Raw genomic sequence first — 21,863 nt, 5'->3', positions numbered from 1 at the left:
GAATTTTTTATACTTATAAATGTTACCTACTGTTCAAGAATGCAGGAAAGTCGATGTTGAAAACATAGATTTTGTTCATATAAAGTTTTGAATTTTGTAATAAAGTCACTAACTAAATGTCATTGCAAAAAAGATACACATATGTACATAATTTTATTATAACTTTCGTGAGGCATACTAAATGAATTATTATATTATCGGCTTACTCACGTAACTGTTTGACGAGGAACTCGACTAGTTTCAAGCCATGCTAGAGGCTCATATTCCTGAGTAGTATTACGCGACACAGGACGCGGCGATTGTCGCTACTTCTAATCTGCTAGTCGTGTTAAGTTACGTGAGTAAGCCGATAACATATGTACATACTCCAGTTCAGGAACCTTTTTTTCAAAACCGACTTACGCTTATCCATTCCTATCGTTCAAAACAATTTGTAAGTTAATAGAAAATTGATAAATAGCTTTATTTACAATAACCGAACGGTACATAGCGCGCAAAACATTTTCTATACTGAAGGACACACGTGCCTTGACAGACATTGGGGTGAATTCAAAATTAGAATGTAAACTGTATGTTGCCAGATACATAGCTGTTTATTACGTAACGGTTCTTATTGAATAAGTTTTAAAAACCTCTTTTGTTTTTTTTTACTTCTGTAAATACAAGCGTGATGATGTAATGTCCTTTTTTGGCGAGGAAAACTTGGCTAGCGATGTTCACAATGTCATTGATACGTTATTTATTAATAACCGTTGTTATTTCGTCTAGAGGTGAGTTAAAGTTTACCTACTTAATAACAATACGTTTTTTTTCGAAGGGGGAAAATCTAATATATAAAATTCTCGTGTCACAGTTTTCGTTGCCATACTCCTCCGAAACGGCTTGACCGATTTTGATGAATTTTTTTGTGCTTATCCGGTTTCTATGAGATCAAAATCTATTTTACATCCCATCATGTTATAGTACATTGTAGCCCGACGACTTCGTCCGCGGTGTACTACCACCGCGGACGAAGTCGCGGGCAGAAGCTAGTCTTCTTATGAATTCTCCGTCTTTAACGGGACCCCCGGCGAGGTAGGTCCCTCTCGCTTCGGTTTTAGTCGGTAGTTTAACACTCCCGTGTTAGACTACCGACTAAAACCCACCCCGTTCCATCTCCTGCTTTTCAAACCGGACCCCGCTAGTAAAACCGTACAATAGATAATAGGGCGGTATATTAAATCCAGAAGTCGTGTTTAAATATTCATTATTACCTAATTCTGTGTGAAACTTAAGAATGAGTTCTTATTTTAACAACTGATACACACAATAAAAATATATTAGGCAGCATAATTGACTTGTTTTTTAAGATGTAATCTTGTTCGGGGCATCCAACAAGTAATGAACAAAAAGGGTTAGGTACTGCTAACTGCTATGATACTAACCCATAACGATTGTATCTCAGCATTCGCTATCGGTAGTGCAAATACGAACAATGCTTTGCTTATAAAGTTATTTTGCTCATTCACTAAACAATCCAGTTAATACGGTGAACAAGTGAAAAGTTATTACAGGTGCAGATAGAACCGATTGAAACAAACATAACAACAGTTATACATATGTATTTAGGAAGGTAAAGAGGATTTCATAATACCAAGTATTTCAGACTTGCTTCCAGTCCAGACTTGATTCTATTGAAAATATTGGGCTCTACTGAATATTATATTTTTACAAGATCATGCCAACGGTTTCACCAACGGTCCTTTGGGATAAAAATATTCCTTAAAAAATATTCCTATGTGTTATTCCAGACTTTATAGTCTGGAATAACACATCAACCCCTGCAATAAATTTCAATCAAATCTCTAAAGCCATTTTGATGTCATTGAGTATAAAAACTAAACACAAAAACTCACAAACATTCACATTTATAATATTAGTAAGATTTATTCTGAACCATAAAGATATTTTCTTTACTTTTGGTTTTCAGATGTTTTACTATTATCACTCTTATACTTAATACATACATCGTGCCATATTAGTATGTTAAATCTTTACTAAATATCACAGAATTTGAAAACAACACGGATACAGTTAGAGGAAAAATATAAATAATTCGATAAAGATATTCATAGATACTGCAACAATATATTAAAACAAACCATTTGTGTGATATTTAGAGGAAAATCAATGTGCAAATCTCTACTTTAATATTGACATTGAGAATTAATTACGTGTTCCGTTAGCCAATCAGGTTTTTCTAATAAATACAAAATCTTCAAGTTGTATGTAGTAGAAAGAGGAAAATCTGAAATAATTCTTCATCGTGATGCTATTTTGGCGTTCATACATTCACAGTGGAACTCGTATAACATATGAGGCTGACCTAAAAACTTAGGCCGCCGGCCTGGACTAGTTACCAAGGCTTAATATTATACGATCCTTAGCCGCACGTGGATTCTGCTGTACTGAAAACACGTGCCGACTGTCACAGTTATAAGATAAATTGTTGAACTTATTTTCATAATTTGTCTGTAATTATTTTAATGTTTTAATTGTTTACAATAATAATACCAAACTAGAAGGACAATTCCAATGCTAACCTTTTAAACACTTAAAAATATGAATAGTGTCTATAAAGCTATTATGAGTAGACATTGTTTTTAAAGAGGAAAATAATCCAATGACTTCTCCCGCCTTGGGCGAGGCGACAGGGAGTGTCAGACTCTTACTGACTTAAAGCCACCCCTGTTCCGACTCCTGCTTATCGAGCCGAAACCCCGGTAACCTGATAGGTAGTCCGCAGCTCCGGATTATGAGTAGACTGTCATCAAATTCACTAAATCCTTTTATAAGACAAAATATCTACAAATATTGCTAATCATTTGCGAAAAAAATTCAACAATACTCATCTTATGTAACGGTAGTATTGCAATAATGCCATTGCACCAGTACCTCGCGGTTTTCCATGGGCACGAAAAGTGAAATCAACATAAAAACGGGTGATACATGAATTTGGAAAACAAATGTGTTTGTGATGTAATAACATTCGCTTGTCACATGTCTGTTCAAATTCTCCCATCACGTGTATATGGAACTCTGCAATTCAATAGCTTTAAAGACTTGCGTCTAAATCGGTGAAGAATGTATTTGAACCTAAAATTTAATTTTACTTTTATATTGAGTGGAATGTTTTTATCTGAAACGACGTCAGATAATTTAAAAATTAAAATTAGGGTTCATTGTTATGATACTGTTTACTAACCTAGGGTTATCGAAAACAAAAGCTTATTTCGTAATTTTAATGAAATTAATGATGCATGTAGTATTGTAATTTATTTGTGCAGAACAAACAAAAACATGATCATAATATCTGTCAGTCAACTGGAAAATTAAGTAAAATTGTTTTAAGCATTTTCGTCCTTCACAATTTTCTCAAAGACACAATTATTTGAATGTTAAAAGTGATTAACATTAAGCTCCAACTAAATATTCGCAAATGTTATTTTTACAATTTAAACAAATTATACCTATAATAATATGCTTACTCGCAGCAAATAAGTCTTATTAAAAAACATAAAATTAAACCGTCAATTTCTTTACAAACAAGTTCTTGCAAAATAACTGGTTATTTATTTCGACATGATTTATGAAGATACACAAAGTTATGATTATATTCAAGAATTTAAAAAAGAAGGATTACAAAGTTGACAGTAGCAATTAATAATATTTTGATCCTTAGCGCCACGCTATTTTTAGCATCTTACAAAATCTGATAGAACGTTTTTTCGCGAGTGTCAATTTTGTCATTTATTGTATTTTTTAATTCAGAATTCTCAGTTACTACACGACCTGAAGTAACCACGAATTCACGATGGGAATAAAAATTAAATGATTATTTCCCTTACTCTTTGAAGTTATTAGCTACAATAGATAACAAGTAAATCCCAGATGATATATTATTATCAATGTCTTATATCCTTATTTTAGCCTCTATCCCATCAGGTTTATCCTTAGGTTTATCCAGGTTTATCACAGCCATCTCAGGGTTTATCCTGTAATGATAGGTGTAAGTATGATAATAAATAAATAACATTTTTTATATATTGTTTAAACAAAAGCAATAGACATTAACAGGTTAACACAAACCTCCACTGACCCAATCGTCCCGCTATTCCATTTTACTGTTGACATATCAATACATATTTATTCATAGTCGAATTCAATACAAACGGCTCGGTATAGTCCACGTGACTGCCCTCTTTATGAATTATGTTACTTTATGTACATAGCTCCCATTATGCAATCCAACATAAGTTTCTGTGAAGGACATCAGCAAAAATAGCACTGTAATGTTGGTACGGTAAACGATATATGAATTTCTATGGAAAATTTTGGGAATATTAAAGTCTTTCCTGATTTGTTTACTACGTTTGTTATGTTAGAATGAAATAGGTATGAGTGCTCTTAAAGGTATGTTCGATATGTTTGTGAATCATATAATGCAGACGGAACATAATGTCGTAATGGGTAGGTTAAGAAATAAAGTGCACGTGAGAGCAAGTTATATTACGTTACAGAATAAACTATTATAGAATAGTAATTGATGTTGACTTGAATGAACACTTTTTTTATCGACATATCGTCATGCCTTTTTTTCCCCAGAAGGGGTAGGCAAAAGTGCACATGTGGCGTGACGCCACTATAATGTAAACCCACTTTTCACCGTTTGTGTTATAACTCCCATTTAATAGGGGGTGACCTTATGACCATAATATATTGAGCACAATTCCAGACTCCGTGGTACTAATGAGAAATTTTCTAAAAACCGAAAAACGTCCAGTAATATTTTGTCCAACCTGGGAATCGATCCCGAGACCCTTTGCCCAGCAGGCACACTTGCGACCACTCGACCAACGAGGCAGTAACTTTTTTCATAGTATAAGAAAACAATATATTTGAAATGTAGTTTTTGGAATTTCACACACACAATAGGTAATCACACAATCACATAGTGACTCACAGTTCTCTAGCTATAGATAAATGAAACGGTAAAACAATCTTATAATACTCATTTAATATAATGGTGAAATAAACACAGATGTGCTCATAGGATTGTCAACAACGGAAAATTTCAGTATAATCTAAGTATGACGCTCAAGAATAATTAAGGCATAGGGCAATAACTGTTCTTACCTATTTGGAGTAAACATAACTTAAGTACCAACACGTAGTTTGATGCAATCTTTGTTATACTTGATTCAAATATGAAGATATTTTGAGTGAATCAGATGTTTCTCTACGTAGTACCTATATACAATTAGTAAAGGTAGAAAAAATACCTATAGAACGAGTTTATGGATAAAAACATTTAATCCCCTTTATTTGTTGTTCGAAAATAAACTTTTAAAAGAAATAAATTATAAAAAAGTAAACATTTATTTATTTATAAAACCTAACAATATGACATCTTACAGTTAATTCCAATACAATGCCATGCCATATTATTTACAAAATATACTAATTAAGTGATCAGTGAGAAATTTATTGATATCTGCATTAAAAGCTTTCAATTTGCTATTTTACGAGTACTTCTAACTATTACTTACTGTACATAAAGCCTAGGGTTAACCTTTTTACACTTTATGCCTTAAAGTCAATGAGGTGTGATAACATTAATTGTTTTAAAAAGTCAAGTATCAACGGACATTGCTTACTCAATGACCATTAAGTGTACACTGGCTTACAATTAAGGCCTAAGGGTCCTAAACTAGGGTTCTCATTAGGGTATTAAGTTTTAAAACTTTATTCAACTGCCATTTTTTAAGGAGGTTATTTATATGTTTGGCGTATTGAACTAATTTCTTTTTATGGAATAAGTGGCAAACGAGCAGATGAGTCTACTAATAATCTAGGAGTGGCCTAAATATTATTTTTATATTCAATTTTATTATAACTTTCGTGTAGCAGCGCGACAATCGGCGCATCGGAATGTCTCACGGAATGCTGCTCATCATGAGCCTTTAGTATGGCTTGAAACTAGTCGAGTTCTTCGTCGTTTCGTGGGTAAGCCGATAACATAATAATTAATATATAAAATTTCTTGAAGTTTTGAAGTTTTCTAATATGTGTCTGTGGTTAAAGATATTTGATTAAGGTATTCAATTCAAATACCTTAATTTTGTTCATTTAGTCTAAGCTAGCTAGACTTCTGAGGTGGGTCTAAACAACCTTGGCTTGAGTTTAAATTTGGTTTTGATAACAGCGCAGATCTTTTATCTAAGGTACAATTTCAAAAAACGTGACCGGTGGATAATACATAAAGATTCCATTTTCTAAGGAAAAAAGAGGCTTTTACTGAGCAGACTTATAAAAAAGTACATTCATCGATTTTCAAAATAAGGGGGAATAGTAGTTGTTATTCTGAAAATAAAGTGAGTTTCATAAAATTTAAATGAAAATAGTGAAACGTGACAATTTTATCCTTGAACAGGGTTGACGCATTGTGAAATTTTGATTCTTTTTTTTTCAGTATTTCAAGATCGTTGTTTTACATTCGCATAAATCTTCAATTTTTTTTAAATGCCTTTCGCTATTCATATGCGTTTAACAATACTTTATATTTAATAAATATCTGAAAACCTCTATCATTACTGGTTGGTTATTTATCATATGTCATACATTTTTCAATATTAAACATTTTAATAATACCAGGTGTCGTTCGGCCACTTTATGAATTACCTTTGATATTCCAAGTTTCAGAAAGAATACTGTGATGCAAAAGAACACAACAGAGAATAATATTTTCACCACTAAAACAAAGGCGAGGAGGACTCAATGAAAAAAAGTTAAAATAGTGAACCCTAGAGACCACCGGTTACCGCACGTGAAACACGTGACATTTAAGCATTACTTATAATTTCACACATCAGAAATTCTAAATTTAGACTATTATAATTTATAAATTTGGCTTTTCCCCTCTTTTCACCCAAAATATTTATGGTTTTATCAATGAATTGAAATTTGATTTCGATTCAAATTGTCAATGTCGTTATTGTCATTCATTTTAATTTTTTTTGTTACCTGTTAAGCTGTGGTCTACATTCTTGGAATATTTTGCATTTGTTCTGAATTTTGAATGAACCATCTTACCTACTTATTTTCACCAAAAAAATACATACCAAATGAGATTTGACTTTCTAGGCTGGTAACAGGCTTGTGTCATTCCTACAACACCATACAACGTAGGTATTACTGAGTGGAAGATTTTTTTTATATTCAACTATTACTAGTCATTATCATTACCAAATGAGATATTTAGTAATAATATAATTTTGATTATGGAGAATCTAATTATGTCATAATTACATAAATGAGTAAATATTATTTTCTGTTCAAGGACATTGCAAGGTCAGTAAGTGGTACGATAGAAAACCTTTTCTTAAGGTATAAGCATAAGCTTGGCAAAAAGCTTTTAGATTGTTGTTTATTCGTTTTACTTATTGTACAAACAGGTACTCTCATTTTCAGATGGTATAAAAGTGTAAGTGTACAAGAATCACACGGTCAAACTTGGTCACCTGTCACGTTTACCGTCAGCGGTGACCTGGCTCCGCTAAATGTAGTGCCTAGTGAGAATGTCCCACAAATTAAAAAGATAAATAGGGTCACGTTCCTGCAGTGAGGACGCTGGCTAACGTTCAGCCCCACAGTCTGTTACCATGCTGTTTTGTTTTCAAGCCAACGCAATCGGTTCACGTGACTCTATGATAATTTCTCTCACTTAATAAATGTTAAACTAACCAGTTCAAACTCGACGCATGGAAATGTTTTTCTTAAGTCCAGTCACGTTTTCCCGTACGTTGTTTTTCACGTGTATTAAGGGTTTGTTCTAATTTCAATAAATTTACAAGTTTTTATCATTTCGTAATCAATTGCCTTTGTTAGTTACGAAAACTCATACAAATTTCATGGGAACAAACTGTTTTTTATTCAGTCAATTTCGTTTTCTTGTGACTTTTTAAAATCCTATATACTCGTAAGTTTGCAAATACAAATGTGGATAATTTTGTAAGACAATGAGTGGGTATTGCTTCCTCACGGATACGTTATCGACTGTAAAATGCGGGTAATAAAATAACATTTAAAACATGTTCATCGCTTAAAGGTCACTTGTACATAAAAGGGAAAACACAGCTGGATCAACGTTAGTTTTTCCTGATGACTAACATAATATTTACATCGGAAACAGTAATTGCTGATATCAATGGTAGACCGATAGTTATGCTAATCACACCAAAGGACAGAGTAAAATGCTAAACACTGAACAAATAAATCACTACGGTACCTATTTTACAAATATGTGCAAATTAGTTCTAGTATTTGCCTTATGTTGTTTTTTAACAGTCTTATAGTCTTTATCAACCACACCTAAACCGACTCTTTACTGAGAGTTACTTAATCTCCGGGTGAATTGGTGGAAACCAAAATATTGTAAAGTGTACGAATGTATCTTACTTTGGCAACCCGCTAGGCAGTCCGCAGCTCTGGATGGTGTATCTTAGCTTAGAGGTGCCTTAAAAGCCTTAATCATATTTTAATATTGACTAACATGTACATACCAACCACAATCTACAAGTAGTAAAGTGATAGGTTTCGGTTTTACCCACAACATATGTAGATTACGAAAGCATCTGGCATTCCCATACATCAAGAAACTAAAGAGATAATAACCTTGGCAGATATAACGTGATCTCTTTTTGGGTGGAATTATCTTTTATTTTTGGGACAAACCCGAACCTCCTGAAACTCTATCGTTAACGAAATAAATTAGAAGATATCATTAAAGGAGGAATAGTTTCCTTCTGCATTTTTATGCAGGATACAGAATGATTCATGCCTTTAAAACACAAAACGAATGCACAACTGGGAGAAACCCAGTTACTAAATAAAAACCCTAAGAAAAACTTCCGGTTGGTACTAAAAGTAACCTAACCGAATACTCTCTTCTTTCTTCCAAGTCGTTTCATTCTTAAAAGAGAAGTCCTGATCATCAATCGTATCAATATAAAATTAATAAAACTCGAGTATTGTTTGTAACGGACTGAGAAAACTTTTATTTCCAACCACATACAAAAGAAGCTATAAGTTTTACACACAGGTAAAGCTAGCTAGTATTGAACATTATAAAATATTATTTTGATACCACATATAATATACCCACCATAAATTCTACAAAAATAAGGTGACAATTAAATTACTTGTCACTACAAAGTACAGCGGCTTTGGTTTATGATGCCGTATATACTACAAAACAGTTTCCTTATAAGGAAAGTAGGAAAGGAAAGGGATTTCCGTGATCAAAGACAATAGGGATTTTGATGACTCACAAAACTGTTTCTTAATTTAATTAGTTGTTAAAAGATATGAAATATATTTTCTAAGTTATTTTCCTATAATTCGCGATCAGCTGGTCTGGCAAATTATGTACTGCCTCAAACATTTTTTCTCACCTTTTAACCCTTTCTTTACTTCCACAAATTATTCATGACCATAATTTGCCAAATCGGTTTACCCGTTCTCAAGTTTTAGTGTAATGAACAGTAATTAATTTTTATATACATCCTCGTATATTGATTAAACGTATATTCATGTATTTTTTTTATATAACCAGTGATATGTTAACCAGTGACCACCAAGGTACGTCAAACGAAAATTATTTTCCCTTATAAGTAGATACCTCTATCATTTCTTCGATGAATCACTTCGCTTATTTCCAACAATTCTTAGAAAAACAAGCTCAACATACAAAGATTATTATATTCCATTATAAATTAAAATGTCACTTAGATGTCTATTATTTGCTTGCGTCATAATAAATAATATTGTGGAAATAACGTTTTATTGTTTTATTTGTATTGAAATATGATATAAATAATACATAAAGCAAATAAATGTATGAATAACTAGATTATTACTGATCTTTACTCTTAGCACAAACAAAAATTAAAGGAAAATAGACTGTATTGTGTGAGTATTACCTATCATAATCGGTTATGTAAGGATTTATGTTCGAGCGATCAATTGAAGCAACTTGTATTTTGAACAGTATTGATGTCTTATTTGCCGAGGCGTTGTTAAAGGAAAATGAGCTTTAGCGTGATTGGATAGAGTGCAATTTTGTAAGGTTGTGGAGTGTGTTATAGGTCTTTATGTGTGAGGAAGGGAGTATTGCGCGGAGGCCGACGAGGGTCGATGGCTTTGCGGAGACACGTGAGCGATACCGTTAGCCTGCACACGCCAGGGCCTCAAACACATGGAAAGGAAAATCTGTGAAATAGTAGCGTTAGCATATAAACTTATACAACGCATTATGTGCTACTTTTTCGCCATGACTTGTTGCTCAATGTATTTTAATAGTCTAAAGACGAAATAGGTTATATGAGTGGTCTTTGAAACAGTGTGCTGTTCCAGTATATGAATAAATGATTAACATTGACAAATATCAGTATCTACGTAGAGATTCTGCGTTAATTTCTAAACTTATGATTTGTAAGCATTACGTCAATATGCACGAATCACATATTCAAAAATAATAAAAACTAATATGTCTTCAAACTTAGTAAAAAAATAAATATGTTCTAGAATTTTCCACCGGACGTATTCGTACTTTTACCAACCCTACATTTCCCGCGGGTGCTCAATTCAATTACTAATTTCCGACGCTATGGCTATACAAACAGGGTTTAAAATCACAATATCTTTATATCTTGATAAGTTTGTGTGTGTGTGTATCGCATAACTTTTTTATTCGCTAACATATAAACTATGTTGTTTATGTCCTGACGCGACCGAGATTTTGAGGCACCAAAAATATTTCTTTGAAACCATAAGTAGTGCATACGTGTAGTAAGTGTCAAATAAATTGTTTATAATTTTATTATTGCATTTGTATAGAGCAGTTTTCATTAAAATTGAATAAAAATACGAGTTCAAATTAATGATGTCATTACAAACAGATACGATGGGTTTCTCGGGAATGTATTTGCACGAAAACTTGCGTTTAATTAGCCTTTGAGTTTTATGAATTATTATTAATAAAGCTGCGTCTAAAACTACTATACATCAAGATATGGGTAGCAACATCCTTTAATATATCCTTGACCTAACTGCAATCTTCAAGCCGCTTGCCAAACGCGGATATTGTAGGCAGATAATCCCTTAAAAGGGTGTTGCCTTTGTCTAACATGGAACATCTTCTGGCTGATGATGATTAAATAAAAAATCTCTGGTTATGATTTTTCTTATATTTTAATATAAATAGTAATATCGTCAAGTTACGATTGAATGTAAAGAAATAGATAATCTGATAGATATCTTATTACTTAAGTAAAAAATAAATGATTATAAATATATGACGCAAACAAATAAATGCACTCAATTAAAAAATTCTAACTCTTAACCAACTAAAAAGGATTATTTCTCCTGATTTTGATTTTAATTCAAAGCCAATTGCGCTGTTATATACGTTTTATTTATCGAATATAGCTAGATGCCTTCATAATGAGGAGAGTAGACCAGAGATATATCTGGCACTCGTTATGCATAACAACAGGGTAGCCTGAATGTTTTCGTATGCACCGTGCATTTGAGATAGTGCCAGATTGGTTATCGCTAAAGCTAGTGCTGGCACAATTTTCTATAAACATCTTTTACATTTTATTAAAATACGAAGCTTTTTACTTCTACATTCTTTTAAATAAATAATTAGTGTATTGACAGTCACATTGATACCCAACAGTTCTGACATATGTGCAAAAAATTTAGTTAAAGAAATTGATATATAGCTAAGTATGGATGCCATTTATCATCAGACGGGCTATAATATTTGTTGCTACCAATAGTAGCGTATAAAAATGTATCTTTATTTTGAGGGAGAGTGTTAGACTTACTAACTAAAAACCACCCCGTTCCTTCTCCTGCATTGAACCGGAGCCCCAGTAACCTGTTACATTGTCCGCAGAAGTCTGTCTAATGAGACAGGCTAGAAGTTTCGTTGCTACCAATTGTAGTATACAACAATATAATTATACCTACAAATGCATCTTAAATGCATTCATTTCTCATATCTTTCCTCGTTATTGTTCTTGACCCATTTTATACTTTATAATCAAAACATAACAGTGTCTTTTGTACAAAACAAAAACAAGTTTTTATCAATTTTTACTGGAAAATTTAATTTGAATATTTGGTGAGTACCTGCGTAATCTTACAAGGAAAACCACGAGGTTAAACAATTTATGTAGAACATATGTATACCGTATATCTTACTGGTATGTCCTTGAACAGTATCGGTTTCTTTTTCTTAGCTCTTTTTGTATAATGCATTTTAACTTACAATCTATTAGTTTATGTATGAAAATCAGTTGCTGTTCATTAGTCTCGCTAAAACTCGAGAAGAACTGGACCGATTTGGTAAATTTCGGTCTCGAATTATTTCTGGAAGTCTAAAGAAGGTTTAAAAGGTGAGAATAAAATGTTAGAGGCAATACGAAGTTTGTCGGGTCAGCTAGTATATTGGCTCCTACATAGGAATATAATTACAAGATTATATTTTTTTATTATATAGATGTAAATTTTAGTACAATTTGTTCTTAAAAAAATACAAGTTTTTATATAATTATAATATTGAGAAACATGATAATTTTCCTAAGGATTCACTACTACATTGAAAATCACAACTCTACCTGTACAATAAAATAAACGACTTGTCGCAATTTCATTAAAAAAACTCCATACATAAATAACTTATAAGATATTCTTATCGCATGTTATTACAAAAGCAATCATCGATTTATGGATCTTGTTTTATACGTTATTCAATTATTTCATATAACAGTGTGGAAAACCGATTATCAAATACATATTTTTGTAAAAATAATGATCGATAATTTGCTCGTTATGAATGTGTCGCTAATATAATTTCAAGCGGGACCAATACGCGCCACATTAGTGTTGATAGAAACGAATCAATACCTGTAAGTATGAAAATTCTAATGAAAATTTTCTAGTACGCTTCTTTCTTTGGAAGTATGAATTTTTTTTACTATTGATGGTTCGACGTTTGGCCGCTATCTCGCCTGATGGTAAGTGATGATACGGCCTACGATGGAGCACGTCTGCCAATAAGCAACCTATTCACTCGGGCTTTGAAGACACCCAAGACTCCGGCAAATTCCATAGCAGTTCGCACAAGCAATCTTGAACAAGAGCTTCGTGCGAGTGTGTGGAATATTGTGCGAGTGTTTGGCGCTTCACCGATTGTCTTGTGTTTCGATGATGGAAAGGACTAGGGGGAATCAAGTTGTGCAATTCCCCCGCGCACACAATATTTTTTTGTTCATCTAGTAGCCAATACAAATTAGACAATATAAAATAATATTAATAAGTTTCTTACATTTAATAATAACTGGATAAAAATTATAAGATGATTTACACCTTATAATTTTTAACTTAACAGCAGTATATCATTTTGCTACGACACTACGCCGTAGCACGAAAAAAAAAACAATATAAATTTATTTTTTGATTCTGACATCACAGTTATTTGAAGACTAAATACATATGAGAACTCTGATATGACGCCAATACAGACTGTGTCTTGAATAAATTCGTTTCAATTGAGGTTTTCCTTATGATCAGTAGGTAGGTCACTACGCAGCGCTCCCGTTGATGTCTTTCATTCGTCACGTACGCAATTTTCTTAACACGGATGTCTTGCTCCGAATCTCTAATGATTTTTGATAGAAATACTAATATCTTGAGGTTTGGACTTTCAGTATATGGTTAATGATATTGTTTTATTACGTATTTTATAGTAATAGAAAAAAATATATTATTTATACAGCATCAGAGATATTATAATATGCATTGCAATTTTTTTGGAATTAATTATTGGTAAAATTAAAACAATATCTAGATATCATCATATAGGTACATGAAGCTAGAGTCCTACAATATTAAAAAAAATGCTTACAGTCACTCAAGTAATTGAAAATACGTTACTAAAACTATAATTCTCCGTAACCCATGTGTTTTATAACACATTTATACGATAAAAGAAATTGAATTTGAAAAGTGGGTGTGATCAGTTCACAAACAACAGATGTTAATGTTTAAACTGAATTATAAATGTACCTAAGTACGTACGTTCGTTGGTTTTTCGTGATTCGTATGTTGATGGTCTCAAAGTATGCTTTTGACGTTGATAGCACCTAAGTTCTAAATGTGCGAATTTTCGAAATAATCGTCATCCGCATGTAAGCATGCAACCAAACACGTTTAAAGTAATCGAAATGAGAGCGCGTTCGGCGCTCTGATTGGTTGGTTTATTCGAGTAGGCCAATCAGAGAGCCGAACGCGTTCCGTTTTGATTACTTTAAACGTAAATCAAACACGTACTAAGGGTACTGATAAATACTGATCAATTCTCCTGACACTTTTCCTTAAGTCAAGGTTGATAAATGATAAATGATATTTATTTCTGTAAATAGGTCATAAAATAACACTTTTACACATCAATATAAAGTTGAATGTAAGTCATGACATTACTAATTTTATATTTGTAGTAATTGAACTTTTTCAATTTTTAGGAAAACAATGATTAAGCGAGCTAACGGATTCCCTGACAGTAAGCAATAAGTTATAAGTCACCGCACCAGAGTAGTTGAGAGGAGTCACAAGTTATTTTCATGTAGCTGACATCATTTCTTTTATTCTTCGAATTTAGGTTAGGAACCATTTTTATTATTACTGTTTACATGTGGTCCCACACCAAGATTTTCCAGAGTCAAAGAATTCGTTTGCATAAAAATAAAGTCTTGGATTATTGTAAACCGTTGCTCCTCTCAGTTTTCTCCTTTGAAACAAGTTTAAGGAATTAAGGTTTAACCATAGTATTTATTGGACATAATATTTTATTTTCCATTTTCCAGACCATATTTTATCTTTATTGGACCACCAGTTGGAAACCACTGATTTAATCAAAGAAAAAATTGGAATGTAATTTTCTTTAAAAAATATTTTCGTATGTAAAATCATGACAATTTAATAGTTCAAGTGTTAAAACGTGTCGCATAAGTTTAGTATTCATAAAATTATTTAACATAATTAAATATCTATTAGTTAGCATATTCCTAGTTTAGTACGAAAATAATTAGTGGGTTTGACATTGACAGATTGACCTGAAGTGCTAATTCAGTATTCTCCACTTAACACCAATTTTAAATTTTACATTAAAACTTCAGTACTTTATAAACATTTTCATTATTTATTACTTACATCAGACTTACTTAAACAATTACTTAGTAACGATTTTGTTCTGACGACGATTGGATAAGGATTAGGCTTAGTAACCATCAAATGACTCTGAAGGCTGTTAATCTTCCTTTTATATTATTACTACTAGTAGCTCAACGTATATTAACCTATCGATTACATATAGAGTATATTAAAAGTTGTCTGGAAGAAATCACCGTGTGTGATAAGACCGCCCATTGTACTCTAATTACTATTACAATGTAATGTGTTTTATGTATGTGTGCAATAAAGTATAAATAAAAAAAAAATGCTTGTATTTTTATATAGATAAATAATGTTCTTGTGAATTCTGCGTATCTCAAAATCATACTTCAGTAGGTTCTCTGTAGTTCCCTATATTCATTCATATTTTTCTCAACACTAAAGAAAACGTTACTTCTTAGGTCAATCCCATTACTAATAAATATTAACTAACTATCTCAATATATAATATACAAACATTTATTTTAAAAAAATGTAACATTCATAACATTTTTGTTAATGGAATCATAGTAGCGAGCCTATTCACAAACACATCTATGAACCGTAAGGTTTCAGAATAATAAAACTAATTATAATACTAGAGCATTAAAATTCATAGTGTATTTTTAATAATTCATAAGTTTCTATTGTATTTTTTTTATGGAACAAGCCGGTAAACGAGCAGACTGACCACCTGATGGTAAGCAATCGCCGCCGCCCATGGACACTTGAAACACCAGAGGCGTAACAAGTGCGTTGCCGGCCTTTTGGGGGCTAGGAATGTAAGGGTGATTGGAGAATCGGGGATTGGGTCGATTGGGAAGGGGGAAATTGGACCTCCAGTAATCTCACTCACACAACGAAACGCAACGCAAGCGTTGTTTCACGTCGGTTTTCTGTGAGGCCGTGGTACCACTCCGGTCGAGCCCATTCGTGCCGAAGCATGGCTCTGCTGCCGAAGTATGTGTTGCACACATACTTAGGTTTTCTATAGGAAAACAAGGTGTTATTCATAACATAGTACCTACCTAGTAGTGTCAAGTCAGTCGCCCCTGACTTCCCAAAACAATATCAAGGTTTTTAGCACGTTCTTGTTTACTACAATCTCGGGACGCTCGGTTTGCATTCTGAATTCAATTTTAAGGTCGTTGGCGTACTCTTCAACGAAGTGCCGTATTAATAGGTCGCAACGAGAATTTATAATGTGGTGTGTAGAAGACTTTTAGAACTGGCTGTTTAAGATTCTGTCTTTTATAGGATATTTTCGTTCGATTTTCGAGTCAAACAAAGCATTAATTCATTTTGTTTAGTTTTTTCGAAATATTTCAGTAATGTAACATTTATGTAAGATCACATTGAAAAGTGAGCACCTCAACTTATACTTTTGGGAATTAAAAACTGTAACTTGTGTATGTATATAATATGTAATTTTATATAATAAAAATGTTAATTTTGTTTCGCTATTTTCTTTTATTACATTCATAGGCTTGCCAATTTCTCCACAGGGTTAATGTAGATTAACCCTACAAAATAAAATATTCAATAATCAGTATGGTAATTTACTTGGAATATTCAATCAATTAAGTACTTAATAAATATTTCATAAGTAGACTGAGTGTTCCTGGTGAAACCAAATAACTTATGTTTATTAACTAAATTAGTACGGCATAGTTTAAGTAAATTTTACAAACTCGATTTCTAGATCCCTAATGAGATTAATAAAATTTTATTAAGTACTATAATATCATCAGCAATTTTATATTTTTTTGCAGGGGAAACATACACAATAACTTCTTTTGAGGCATGAGGAAGTGTCAGGCCCTTACTGACTAAAAACGATTTCCTACTCCTTCTCTTCGAGCCGGAGTCCTGGTAAGCCTGCTAGGTAGTCCGCAACTCCGGATTAGGAAACTCCTCAGAGGCGCGCGGAATACGAGGCGCCATACGCACTAGATAATATCATCAGTTGGAATGCGACCACTGCTAAACAAAGACCTACAGAAAGGGTTTACTAAAATCATATTCAATTCACGAAGCTTCAAAACTGCTGTTGGTGCGCCAAAAATTTAAAGACGCTGGTCTTCAATGGCTAAGCACATTTTTAGGACGTACAGGTGCTGTAAAATACATTTTTAGGGAATTATGACAAAAAACTAATGAAAACAAGACTATCTACAGTCTCACAGGACCCTAAAGTAAAGTAAACAGAATACCAAGAAAATCTGAATTTCAGTACAAAATGGGCTAAATTTTGAATTTCTGAATGTTTTTGTAATTCGGTTTTGGTTTGCATGGACAAGTCCCTGAAGTCCATTGCTGGGTCACTGCGGAGATGTAGAGAAATATGAATTCAAATTAATTCATACTTACTTTTGTTTTGGTTGTTCAGTAAAGGGAGCTTATAGAATAGTTAGGGAAACGTGCAGTCTCAAAAACAATAAGTTACAGTACAAGTCAATCTTTATGGTTGTTATAATTTTCTAAATTTTAAATAATCCTTAATTAGCTTATGGAAAAACAAAACAAAAATCTTCTAAAACTTTTTTAAAAAACCTAGTAAAATATCTTCAAAGAAGATATATTTCAACTAACGGCCTTCTGCTTTAAATAATATAATGACTTATATGGAATGGATTTATAAATATTATGACGAGAATTTTATAAATAAAATATTATTAAAACTTTCTTCTACTTGCATAAGACTTTGCAATGGAAATAACAAAAACGAATTGTTAATTTAGTATTATTTTTCTCACGCTGATTCATAACTTAACCAAAATAAGTGAGCCGGTCTCAGTGTCCCCATTTTTTGCCACAAACAACTTCAGAGGGCATTACCCTCTCTTATACACTCGAATGAAAACATCTAGCCTTGAGGCGAATGGCCAAACTATCACCGTCTTATAAAAAGCTCACGCGCTTTCATACTTTGATTCGTAATTTTAACAAAAAATGAAACGTTGACTCGACTAGCATGACCAAGAAATAATTAAAGTCTTTAACAAATATTAAGAAGACTTCTTACATTATTCACCAATTATTCTGTAAAATTAAATAATTCATTTTTAATATTTATTTTAACACTTAACTAACAACTCATCAGTGCCAATCTAAATAAACAAAACACTATTCAGGCGAATGTAAAACAATGTCAAATACCTGACAAAATATTCGTCTCATTATACAAAGAGAATGAGCACTAAGTCTTTATGTCTGAAATTATGCAACCTCTTTTTGCAAATGATGAAAAAACCGAACCGTGTCGGGCCGCCCACGGAAACGTACCAATGATAAACAGCAGTCTACTTTGGGTCCGAGGACCTTACCCTAGACATTGGCTCATGGCACAACGCAATAAGGTTGTCGTCGGTCAACGGCCGCCCCCTCCCGCGCCCCCGCGACCTCTTTTCGCCACAATCCAACGACTTTATAACGCCGGCTGCCACCAACAATGACCATACAGCCAAACTACCATCTCACAATAGCAGCTTTATCTAACATGAGCGCGAGAGAATGTGTGGCGTTCGCTCTATTCCAAATTTAGTTGAGCGAATCGAATCAAACCATGTAATGGCTACCAAATTACATATCATTATTGACAACTACGCACATAACTATTTCCTAAACTGTAATAATTCCTTAATTTTTATTTGTGGGCGAATCTTTCTGTGTAATCTATTTTTATTAGATAAAGTATGTATAGATTTTATACAGGGAGATTACGATTCGTCATTACACTGGATCACTCTTTCTTAGAGATGGAGCTCTGTCTTCTTTTTATATTATGTTTAAATAGATGAAATCAACGAAATATTAACACATAAAAATATACTAAATAATTTTAGTAGTGTTATTCATTTAACAACAATCGAAAGAAACAAGAAAATTGTTGATAAACTAGGACACGGAAAAGTTACCTGAATATGCTTTCTGGTTTTACCTTAAAAATAAATTAAGTTAAGGTTAAGTGTTACCGGCAATGGTCATGCAAACCTCACTGATTCACTTGCATAAACATGAATCAATTTCAGCCAACCACATTAACTGATGAGTGTTCTTATTCAATTTTTTTTTATACTGCATAGAATATTCAAATATGATGATAAATAAATGGCGTTATAATAAGTATTGGTCTGATCACATATTGTAAGACCGACAGCTACTACAAAAGATTAAAACCGCATTGGTATCATATCTTTAAAATATAAAATCATGTTCACTTGTGTCGAAGTGAGGTTGAAGTGCTCATACGCTTCATGATATTTTGTGGTCATTAGACTCTGAGGAGGTGCGTGGGCACATCTCTATTCACAACAATTAATGTTCCGGTGAATAACATCTGTCATGAACGATGTAGGGTAAGTGACTTCATAGTATTCCGTGACTCTATCGCCTATCGAATATTGCACAATATTGTTTTTAATTGCTGTTCCACAATTAGTACGCTCACCTGATTCGCTCCAGTTGTTACCGATTAAGTTTTTTACAATCCTCTGGCTAAGTCAAGTTTACAGTTAACTTCGCGGCCTGTTGCCAAGTTATACTGAGTTATAATGTCCGGAATCGTAATTGAGATAATGAGATACAATAAAGGATTCGATAATTAATTATTTATTTATTTGTTAATCAACGCTAATCTATATTGAAATATATTCATGGAATAAAATGTAGATGATTGGCACATTCATTATAGTATTATTATTCGTCTATAATAAAGAAGTATCCATGTTTGAATATTCATAATTGTGAATTTGTGTACCGTTACGATATCTCACCTCTAACCCCTAAATTATTGGCAATAACTTCTGATTGTATTAAACTACCTGACTTGGAAGAAACAGTTATTTTAAGATAAAAATAAAAGCTTAATCCATATTTTTACAACACATTTGGTATTTTATTGAAAATATTTTTGTGTTTTATTCTTATTTAGGATGGTAATCATCTGTTGCGCATCGTATTGCAGATTTGATCCGCACGGAAGATTTTTTATTATTTAATAGTTTTGTTTTGATTCTGCATAGGTATACAATATAGAATTCAACTCAATATTTTCCCGCAACTGAGCGCAAAGTTATGTAACTCGAAGATATTTTTCTTAATTATTTATTTAGGATCAAAAATTATTCACGCCACGTGTTTCTTAATTAATCGTATCTAAGTTGAACTCACCACAACGGTATCATGTGTAATCTCACGCTACAACTGCCAATAAATAAGAAATATTAAACAAAAATATGACTTAGTGCCAAATACGACAGGAAAAGCATCCTTAAACCTCATACAAAAGACAAAAGACAAAGCAAGGGTAATTGCGATGCGTAGCACGAACTTATTTAGTTCAATGTAGGTAGTATAATATCTGCATACACATTACTTCCGTCGCTTCGTGTGGGTGCCCGCATCTAACATTTTCACTCTTGATAGTTAGGTACTATTTTTACGACTGTTTTGTATTCACTTATATCCTTTTACGTTCTACGAGTAAATTGAAATTACTGCTCGTATGGAGGAAAATTACTGTCGCAATTCCTTTGTCAAACAGATTCGTTGTTGCTTGAGGGACTAGATATGCAACTTTAAATTGAAAATGTGATAGTATATAGACTTGGAGCTGTGGACAACCAGATTACCAGGGCTCCGGCTCAAAGCAGAAGAAGGAACGGGGTGATTTATAGTCAGTAAGAGTCTGACACTACTTCTCGCCTCACTCAAGGCGGGAGAAGACGTCGGATGATTTTCCTCCTTCAAAAAAAATAAATAAATATAGACAGGTGTACTTGAAATTGTAAAAAAATTACAATACTCAGCTTGCCACGAATTTGTTCGGAAATCCTCAACAACTTTCAAATTAGGACCGAGGAATATAATCAAGACCAGCATGCGCAACAAACGATGATGTCTCGTAGATATTATAGAACACATAATAACGGTGTTTGTTGTCTAGATAAACAAACAATAATAACGTAAAATGTAGATACAATATTGTATTCTGCTCCGGTTTGATAGGACACCTGTGTTGTTCTGAATTCATTATATTTTTTATGATTTTATAACGGTATCTGAGTTCCAAAACAAGTCTCTTTGTAGAAATATGGCAAACAAATTTTGTCTGCTCTACGTCTAGATATTCATTAAATTCATCTACTTACGCTACGGCTACCAACATCATACAAACATCGATTTGAGCATCAGAATTGCAAGTTACATTTTTGTACTAAGCGTAGCTTTGACGCTAGATTAATAAGTATTTAAGCATAAGCATAATGTTTCCTTAAAACGGTTCAATACTGATTAGACTTCAAGAAAATTACTTTTAGGAATGTATCACACGCATCCTACTTAAGAAAATCTGCCTTCTCTTCATTGCACTGCAATAAAATGATATTTTAGATGAGGAATAATAATATTACTTATCAACTAAACAACTAACAATCTCTCAACATCGTACCAATACTGTAATAATATTTTAGTTTATGAGAATATATGGATGTAAGTATCTCTTAGGCCGGGACTCCACCAAAGCGGAGACGAGACGAGCGGAG

This window comes from Spodoptera frugiperda, chromosome 27 (genome assembly GCF_023101765.2).
Source record: "Spodoptera frugiperda isolate SF20-4 chromosome 27, AGI-APGP_CSIRO_Sfru_2.0, whole genome shotgun sequence".
In the NCBI taxonomy this organism is placed as follows: domain Eukaryota; kingdom Metazoa; phylum Arthropoda; class Insecta; order Lepidoptera; family Noctuidae; genus Spodoptera; species Spodoptera frugiperda.
This window is presented reverse-complemented; position numbering follows the sequence as displayed.